Below are 10,289 nucleotides of genomic sequence, written 5' to 3' on the forward strand. Positions count from 1 at the left end.
CATGCTGGGAGTTGTAGTTTTGCAACAGCTGGATGTTCCCCCCCCAATGTGAATGTACAGGGTACACTCACATGGGCGGGTGATTACAGTAAGTATCCGGCTGCAAGTTTGAGCTGCGGCAAATTTTCTGCTGCAGCTCAAACTGCCAGCGAGAAACTACTGTGAACCCCCCGCCCATGCGACTGTACCCTAAAAACACTACACTAACACAAAATAAAATAAAAAGTAAAAAACACTACATATACACATACCCCTACACAGCCCCCCTCCCCAATAAAAATGAAAAACGTCTGGTACGCCACTGTTTCCAAAACGGAGCCTCCAGCTGTTGCAAAACTACAACTCCCAGCATGCACTTATAGACCCTACATGCTGGGAGTTGTACTTTTGCAACAGCTGGATGTTTCTCCCCCCTCCAATGTGAACGTACAGGGTACACTCACATGGGCGGAGGATTACAGTAAGTATCCGGCTGCAAGTTTGAGCTGCGGCAAATTTTCTGCCGCAGCTCAAACTGCCAGCGAGAAACTACTGTGAACCCCCCGCCCTTGTGACTGTACCCTAAAAACACTACACTACACTAACGCAAAATAAAATAAAAAGTAAAAAACACTACATATACACATTCCCCTACACAGCCCCCCTCCCCAATAAAATTGAAAAATGTCTGGTACACCACTGTTGTTACGCCTAGCGCTCCGGGTCCCCGCTCCTCCCCGGAGCGCGTACGGCGTCTCTCTCTCCGCAGCGCCCCGGTCGGTCCCGCTGACCGGGAGCGCTGCACTGTCATGGCCGTCGGGGATGCGATTCGCACAGCGGGACGCGCCCGCTCGCGAATCGCATCCCAGGTCACTTACCCGTTCCCGTCCCCTGCTGTCATGTGCTGGCGCGCGCGGCTCCGCTCTCTAGGGCGCGCGCGCGCCAGCTCCCTGAGACTTAAAGGGCCAGTGCACCAATGATTGGTGCCTGGCCCAATTAGCTTAATTGGCTTCCACCTGCTCCCTGGCTATATCTGATCTCCTCCCTTGCACTCCCTGGCCGGATCTTGTTGCCTTGTGCCAGTGAAAGCGTTTTGTGTGTCCAAAGCCTGTGTACCAGAACTTCTGCTATTCACCCTGACTACGAACCTTGCCGCCTGCCCCCGACCTTCTGCTACGTCCGACCTTGCTTCTGTCTACTCCCTTGTACCGCGCCTATCTTCAGCAGTCAGAGAGGTTGAGCCGTTGCTAGTGGATACAACCTGGTCACTACCGCCGCAGCAAGACCATCCCGCTTTGCGGCGGGCTCTGGTGAAAACCAGTAGTGACTTAGAACCGGTCCACTAGCACGGTCCTCGCCAATCCCTCTCTGGCACAGAGGATCCACCTCCTGCCAGCCGGCATCGTGACAACTGTTTCCAAAATGGAGCCTCCAGCTGTTGCAAAACAACTACTCCCAGTATTACCAGACAGCCACTGACTGTCCAGGCATGCTGGGACTTTTACAACAGCTGGAGGCACCCTGTTTGGGAATCACTGGCGTAGAATACCCCTATGTCCACCCCTATGCAAGTCCCTAATTTAGGCCTCAAATGCGCATGGCGCTCTCATTTTGGAGCCCTGTCGTATTTCAAGGCAACAGTTTAGGGCCACATATGGGGTATCGCCGTACTCGGGAGAAATTGGGCTTCAAATTTTGGGGGGTATTTTCTGCTATTACCCTTTTTAAAAATGTAAATATTTTGGGAAACCAAGCATTTTAGGTAAAAAAAAAATTTTTTTTTTACATATGCAAAAGTCGTGAAACACCTGTAGGGTATTAAGGTTCACTTTAACCCTTTTTACGTTCCCCGAGGGGTCTAGTTTCCAAAATGGTATGCCATGTGTTTTTTTTTTTTGCGGTTCTGGCACCATAGGGGCTTCCTAAATGCGGCATGCCCCCAGAGCAAAATTTGCTTTCAAAAATCCAAATGTGACTCCTTCTCTTCTGAGACCTGTAGTGCGCCAGCAGAGCACTTTTCACCCCCATATGGGGTGTTTTCTGAATCGGGAGAAATTGGACTTCAAATTTTGGGGGGTATTTTCTGCTATTATCCTTTTTAAAAATGTAAAATTTTTGGGAAACCAAGCATTTTAGGTAAAACATTTTTTTTTTTTTTACATATGCAAAAGTCGTGAATCACCTGTAGGGTATTAAGGTTCACTTTACCCCTTGTTACGTTCCCCGAGGGGTCTAGTTTCCAAAATGGTATGCCATGTGTTTTTTTTTGTGGTTCTGGCACCATAGGGGCTTCCTAAATGCGGCATGCCCCCAGAGCAAAATTTGCTTTCAAAAAGCCAAATGTGACTCCTTCTCTTCTGAGACCTGTAGTGCGCCAGCAGAGCACTTTTGACCCCCATATGGGGTGTTTTCTGAATCGGGAGAAATTGGGCTTCAAATTTTGGGGGGTATTTTCTGCTATTATCCTTTTTAAAAATGTAAAATTTTTGGGAAACCAAGCATTTTAGGTAAAACATTTTTTTTTTTTTTTTTACATATGCAAAAGTTGTGAATCACCTGTGGGGTATTAAGGTTCACTTAACCCCTTGTTACATTCCCTGAGGGGTCTAGTTTCCAAAATAGTATGCCATGTGGGTTTTTTTTTTTTTGCTGTCCTGGCACCATAGGGGCTTCCTAAATGCGGCATGCCCCCAGAGCAAAATTTGCCTTCAAAAAGCCAAATGTGACTCCTTCTCTTCTGAGACCTGTAGTGCGCCAACAGAGCACTTTTCACCCCCATATGGGGTGTTTTCTGAATCGGGAGAAATTGGGCTTCAAATTTTGGGGGTATTTTCTGCTATTATCCTTTTTAAAAATGTAAAATTTTTGGGAAACCAAGCATTTTAGGTAAAACATTTTTTTTTTTTTTACATATGCAAAAGTCGTGAATCACCTGTAGGGTATTAAGGTTCACTTTACCCCTTGTTACGTTCCCCGAGGGGTCTAGTTTCCAAAATGGTATGCCATGTGGTTTTTTTTTTGCTGTCCTGGCACCATAGGGGCTTCCTAAAGGTGACATGCCCCCCAAAAACCATTTGTCGCTCCTTCCCTTCTGAGCCCTCTACTGCGCCCGCCGAACAATTAACATAGACATATGAGGTATGTGCTTACTCAAGAGAAATTGGGTTTCAAATACAAGTAAAAATTTTCTCCTTTCTACCAATTGCAAAAATTCAAAAATTGGGTCTACAAGAACATGCGAGTGTAAAAAATGAAGATTGTGAATTTTCTCCTTCACTTTTCTGCTATTCCTGTGAAACACCTAAAGGGTTAATACACTTATTGAATGTCATTTTGAATACTTTGGGGGGTGTAGTTTTTATAATGGGGTCATTTATGGGATATTTCTAATATGAAGACCCTTCAAATCCACTTCAAACCTGAACTGGTCCATGAAAAATAGCGAGTTTGAAAATTTTGTGAAAAATTTCCAAATTGCTGCTGATCTTTGAAGCCCTCTGGTGTCTTCCAAAAGTAAAAACTCAACAATTTTATGATGCAAATATAAAGTAGACATATTGTATATGTGAACCCAAAAATGTTTTATTTTGAATATCCATTTTCCTTACAAGCAGAGAGCTTCAAAGTTAGAAAAATGCAAAATTTTCATTTTTTTCATCAAATTTTGGGATTTTTCACCAAGAAAGGTGCAAGTTACCAAAAATTTTTAAAGTAGAATATGTCACGAAAAAACATTCTCAGAATCAGAATGATAACTAAAAGCATTCCAGAGTTATTAATGTTTAAAGTGACAGTGGTCAGAATTGCAAAAAACGCTCCGGTCCTTAAGGTGTAAAATGGCCTGGTCCTTAAGGGGTTAAACAGGGATCGGTACCTTTAGTCTAGCAGCAGTAGATATTATTGTCTCACATATATATATGCACGGTAGCGCGGGTGTTACTATATATTTTCATGTATCAAATTTGCACATTATTATTGCTTTTTTTAGCACCAGGGTATTATTGCAATAAAACAGAGGAAGGGATATGATGTTTTGAATATATGAAATAAAAATGTATGTAAATTGCCATGCAGAGATGGGAACAGGGTTAGGAATAGGTCTTATAGAATGCAAATAGAAATTCTCACTAATATTAAGGAAATTGTATGGGAATCCGTGCTGCGTTCCAGTGCGCAGGCGCAGCGGCGCTTCTTTGACCACCCCGCCCTACCCGGGGTCCGATCACGTGATACGCACGCTACGAGCGTGTGCGTTGCGTTTGGATTGCCGGAAGTGGGTGAGCGGCGGATGTTGCCGCTGCGCCTGCGCCGAGGTGGAACGCATCACATGATGCTAGAGGACACGGGACTAACTTGTACGCCCTGGCTCTCTGGTACATTCCCTGGTGTATTCACACGGGAATGCATTTGCAACGTATTTGATGCCGCAGATGTGCTGCCGAGCGAGCTCCCTGCTGCAGCTGCCGTAGCTCTGTGTGTCTGCTCGTGACTGTCGGAGGGAAATCCGCAGTCAAAAGTGGACACACACAGAGCTAAAGCAGCAGCAGGGAGCTCACTCTGCCGTAACACTGTGTGCGCCGGCAGCGCATCCGCGGCATCACATACAATGCAAATGTCCTAACGTGTGAATACACCCTTAAGGTTACATAAGACATTGCAGGGGGTTCTATTCATAGTACAACAAAGACCGTTCTTCTAAGGCTGGGTTCACTTATGTCTGGCATAGGTGAACTCAGCCTACATCTCGACGCAACTGATGCCAATGTGTATCAGTTGTCATCAGGTGTATGGCATCCGACATCTATTGTTTCTAGCATCGGACAGGGGAAAGCAGCGGGCTGCATTCCCCTGTCCTATCCTGTCCGGGCGTGTCCAACCATCCGTTGTCAAAATTGGGGCTCTGAATGATTGTGAACTGTCCCATTCAAATTAATGGAATCAGTTGTATCATCAGTTTCCCTCCAGTGCTCACCGGAGGAAACCTATGTCGGACTCCAGACATATGTGAACCCAGCCTTACATGTCCCCCTTAGCTCAGTCCCGTTATAAAAAGTCAACGGCTAGACATCTCCTCGAAGCAGCTAAAACGTTCATCCCAAGACGCTGAAGATCTTCTGATCCCCCTACCCTGGAGGACTGGTTTTCAGAGGTCACACATGTGCCTGCTGTCCGTGACCCCTGCGTATGTGGACCGCTACGGTGCTGTGTAACTCCCTTGGTTGCAATTCCGCTCTTTTCAGACTTATCGACTAACTTGCAGCGCAAGTGTGATAAAAGTGTCGCCCCCTCACTTTTTATTGGGCTTTTTTTTACTGTTCGCCTCGGGCCACCTGTGTCCTGATACCTTCAGCTTTCTGGCAAGGTTCTCTCAGGATTCCTTCTCTTCTTTTCGCCCTTCTTTCTTCCTCCCTTTCTTTACTCTTCTTCTCTTGTTTTCTCCTTGGCTGTGCCCTACTATTGCCCATATGACCTCTGTTCAAATTGTTGCTTCATTTGGTTAATTGACCTTGTTTCGTTCTAATTGTGCAGTTATATTCTATTTTGGGCTGGCTCTTTCTTTTCCCCTTTTATTGTTTTATTTCTTATTGTGGCATCTTGTTGCATTTTGGCTGTTTATATGATTTTGTAAGAGCAATTTCCTATTTATTATTTCACCTGTTTAGGATGCATGTTTGAGCCCCACCAGATCTTGGTTTATCTCTGATTGTCATAAACTGTTGAACATTCTTTGCTGTTTATTCTTTAATGAACTTTTCATGAATTTGGAAAAAAAAAATCGAAACAGAAAAACAGGAAGTCATTTCGGAATAGTTAGCATATTTATCACTTTACATTACAAAAAGAGCAAAAGAGGAAGCCGCCTTATGTTCTGGCTGTCCTCCATGTGAGGTTTCTGTCCTCAAATGGCAAATTTAGGAGCTAAATGGGGAAACACATTTACTGAATAATAAATCCAGATGCTGAAAGGTGGGAGCTCCAATCTTCTGTCTATTGTACCTGATCCTCCAATCTTCTCTCTAATGTACCTGATCCTCCAATCTTCTATCTATGGTACCTGATCCTCCAATCTTCTATCTATGGTGCCTGGAGCTCCAATCTTCTATCTATGGTGCCTGGAGCTCCAATCTTCTAACTATGGTGTCTGGAGCTCCAATCTTCTGTCTATTGTACCTGATCCTCCAATCTTCTATCTATGGTGCCTGGAGCTCCAATCTTCTGTCTATGGTGCCTGGAGCTTCAATCTTCTGTCTATGGTGCCTGGAGCTCCAATCTTCTAACTATGGTGTCTGGAGCTCCAATCTTCTGTCTATTGTACCTGATCCTCCAATCTTCTATCTATGGTGCCTGGAGATCCAATCTTCTGTCTATGGTGCCTGGAGCTCCAATCTTCAATCTATGGTGCCTGGAGCTCCAATCCTGAATCTATGGTGCCTGGAGCTTCAATCTTCTATCTTTGGTGCCTGGAGCTCCAATCTTCAATCGATGGTTCCTGGAGCTCCAATCTTCAATCTATGGTGCCTGGAGCTCCAATCTTCTATATGTGGTGCCTGGAGCTCCAATCTTCAATCGATGGTTACTGGAGCTCCAATCTTCAATCTATGGTTCCTGGAGCTCCAATCTTCTATCTATGGTGCCTGGAGCTTCAATTTTCTATATATGGTGCCTGGAGCTGCAATCTTCTCTCTATGGTGTCTGATCCTCCAGTCTTCTATCCATGGTGCCTAGAGCTCCAATCTTCAATCTATGGTGCCTAGAGCTCCAATCTTCTATCTATGGTACCTGATCCTCCAATCTTCTATCTATGGTGCCTGTAGCTCCAATCTTCTATCTATGGTGCCTGGAGCTCCAATCTTCTATCTATGGTACCTGATCCTCCAATCTTCTGTCTATGGTGCCTGGAGCTCCAATCTTCTAACTATGGTGTCTGGAGCTCCAATCTTCTGTCTATTGTACCTGATCCTCCAATCTTCTATCTATGGTGCCTGGAGATCCAATCTTCTGTCTATGGTGCCTGGAGCTCCAATCTTCAATCTATGGTGCCTGGAGCTCCAATCCTGAATCTATGGTGCCTGGAGCTTCAATCTTCTATCTTTGGTGCCTGGAGCTCCAATCTTCTATCTATCCTGCCTGGAGCTCCAATCCTGAATCTATGGTGCCTGGAGCTCCAATCTTCAATCGATGGTTTCTGGAGCTCCAATCTTCAATCTATGGTGCCTGGAGCTCCAATCTTCTATATGTGGTGCCTGGAGTTCCAATCTTCAATCGATGGTTCCTGGAGCTCCAATCTTCAATCTATGGTGCCTGGAGCTCCAATCTTCTATCTATGGTGCCTGGAGCTTCAATCTTCTATATATGGTGCCTGGAGCTGCAATCTTCTCTCTATGGTGTCTGATCCTCCAATCTTCTATCTATGGTGCCTAGAGCTCCAATCTTCAATCTATGGTGCCTAGAGCTCCAATCTTCTATCTATGGTGCCTGGAGCTTCAATCTTCTATCTATGGTGTCTGGAGCTACAATCCTAAATCTATGGTGCCTGGAGCTCCAATCTTCCATCTATGGTGCCTGAAGCTCCAATCTTCTATCTATGGTGCCTGGAGCTCCAATTTTCTATCCATGGTGCCTGGAACTCCAATCTTCTATCCATGGTGCCTGGAACTCCAATCTTCTATCTATGGTGCCTGGAGCTCCAATCTTCTATCCATGGTGCCTGGAACTCCAATCTTGTATCCATGGTGCCTGGAACTCCAATCTTCTATCTATGGTACCTGGAGCTCCAATCTTCTATCTATGGTGTCTGGAGCTCCAATCCTAAATCTATGGTGCCTGGAGATCCAATCTTCCATCTATGGTGCCTGGAACTCCAATCTTCTATCTATGGTGCCTGGAGCTCCAATCTTCTATTCATGGTGCCTGGAACTCCAATCTTCTATCTATGGTACCTGGAGCTCCAATCTTCTATCTATGATGCCTGGAGCTCCAATCTTCTGTCTATGGTACCTAGAGCTCCAATTTTCTATGGTGACATCCATGGTCGGCAAGTTATGAACTTGTGGCTCTCAGCAGTTGTAAAATGACTTCCTGCAATGTATAAGCTGTAGTGCCACCTTGTGTGTATTGGTACTGTAATCACAGCAAGAAAATGCTCCTAGTGTAATAAAACTAACCTTTTATTCAATCTCATTAAAATATCCCTGATAAGAAAGAATACAAGTATCTTAGAAGGTGGAATAGACATCTATGGAGATAGTACGTGAAGATCAAAACACACCCCCTCCCATAGACATGAATGGAGAGGGCGTGATGTCACAAGGGGGCGTGGCCGTGACATCATGATAACGGCCTCCAGCTCCTAGCATTCTGAACATAATGTTTAGAACGCTGGAGCCCTGGAGTACCCCTTTAACACCTTTTATCCCATGTGATATACCTCTGACCTCAGCCCGTCCTATGGAGGGGTCCTTGTATTGTATTACATGGACTTGATAAAGAGAGCAGAAGCTCTCGAGACGCGTCGTCATTTTATACCAATAAAACAACTTATTTATTTTCCCTTATGGTGTCCACGGTTGCTCCCTGGCACTGGTACGGTTTGCACCCAATTAGACCCCTTTTCTCTCTTCTCCGGGATATGAGAATGGGATATGAGGACAGGATATTAGGACAGGATATGAGGTCAGGATATGAGGACGGGATATGAGGATAGGACACAGGGATGGGATATGAGGATGAGATATGAGGACGAGATACGAGGATGGATATGAGGACGAGATACGAGGATGAGGATGGGATATGAGGATGGGATATGAGGTCGGGATATGAGGTCGGGATATGAGGATGGGATATGAGGACGGGATATGAGGATAGGACACAAGGATGGGATATGAGGATGAGATATGAGGACGAGATACGAGGATGGATATGAGGACGAGATACGAGGATGGATATGAGGATGGGATATGAGGATGGGATATAAGGTCGGGATATGAGGTCGGGATATGAGGCTGGGATATGAGGTCGGCATATGAGGTCGGGATATGAGGTCAGGATATGAGGATGGGATATGAGGATGGGATATGAGGACGAGATACGAGGATGGATATGAGGACGGGATATGAGGATGGGATATGAGGATGGGATATGAGGATGGGATATGAGGTCGGGATATGAGGTCGGATATGAGGATGGGATATGAGGTCGGGATATGAGGTCAGGATATGAGGATGGGGTATGAGGATGGGATATGAGGACGAGATACGAGGATGGATATGAGAACGGGATATGAGGATGGGATATGAGGATGGGATATGAGGATGGGATATGAGGACGGGATATGAGGATGGGATATGAGGTCGGGATATGAGGTCAGGATATGAGGATGGGATATGAGGATGAGATACGAGGATGGATATGAGGACAGAATATGAAGATGGAATATGAGGTCGGGATATGAGGTCGGGATATGAGGATGGGATATGAGGACAGGATAGGAGGTCAGGATATGAGTTCGGGATATGAGGATGGGAAATGAGAATGGGATATAAGATTGGGATATTAGGACAAGATATGAGGTCGGGATATTAGGACGAGAGCATCATTGTTGCTTTTTCTTTTACAGAAAGTTTAGGTAGGAAGACTGGGCAACGCCGAGCACTCTACTAGTATCTGAGAAGAGACTATGATAAGTAAAGTGAAGGACTAAGTAGGGTATAAATGGAGATCCGTAAAAAGACACTACACTACATTATTATCAGTATAGATGCATTAGTATTATCAGTGAATTATACAAGCAATCACATATTCAAGTGAATTACTAAAAAGTAACCTTAAGGCCCATGCACACTGCAGATGAACAGACGTTCAATGAATTGGTGCTAGGAACGCACACACATGCGCCATCCCCATTTATGACAATGCATTTTGGGCAAAATTCCACCAGGGTTCTGATTCCGGAATTTCTTCTGCAGAAATTCTGCAGTGTGAAAAGGTAAACGAAAATCCCATTGATTGCAATGTTACCTTCATGTAGCTGAATTTCCGAGCGGAAGGGACCCTAAAACTGAATTACCAATAATTCACTAATAAAAAAAACAATTTTTTTTCAAATATAAAAATCTGTCAACAAATACTACCAAATTAGTTAGTGGAGGGATAGTGTACAGATAGATATAAACCAGCCAAGAAAATGCTAACACCAAAATAAGATAAAACAAAATAATCTTTATTAACATAAATAAAGTATAAAAGAACAATAAACATTAAAACAAAAATAGCACCAGCACACGTCGTGGACAGTATACACGGACTAGGTC

This window comes from Hyla sarda, chromosome 7 (genome assembly GCF_029499605.1).
Source record: "Hyla sarda isolate aHylSar1 chromosome 7, aHylSar1.hap1, whole genome shotgun sequence".
Taxonomy (NCBI): domain Eukaryota; kingdom Metazoa; phylum Chordata; class Amphibia; order Anura; family Hylidae; genus Hyla; species Hyla sarda.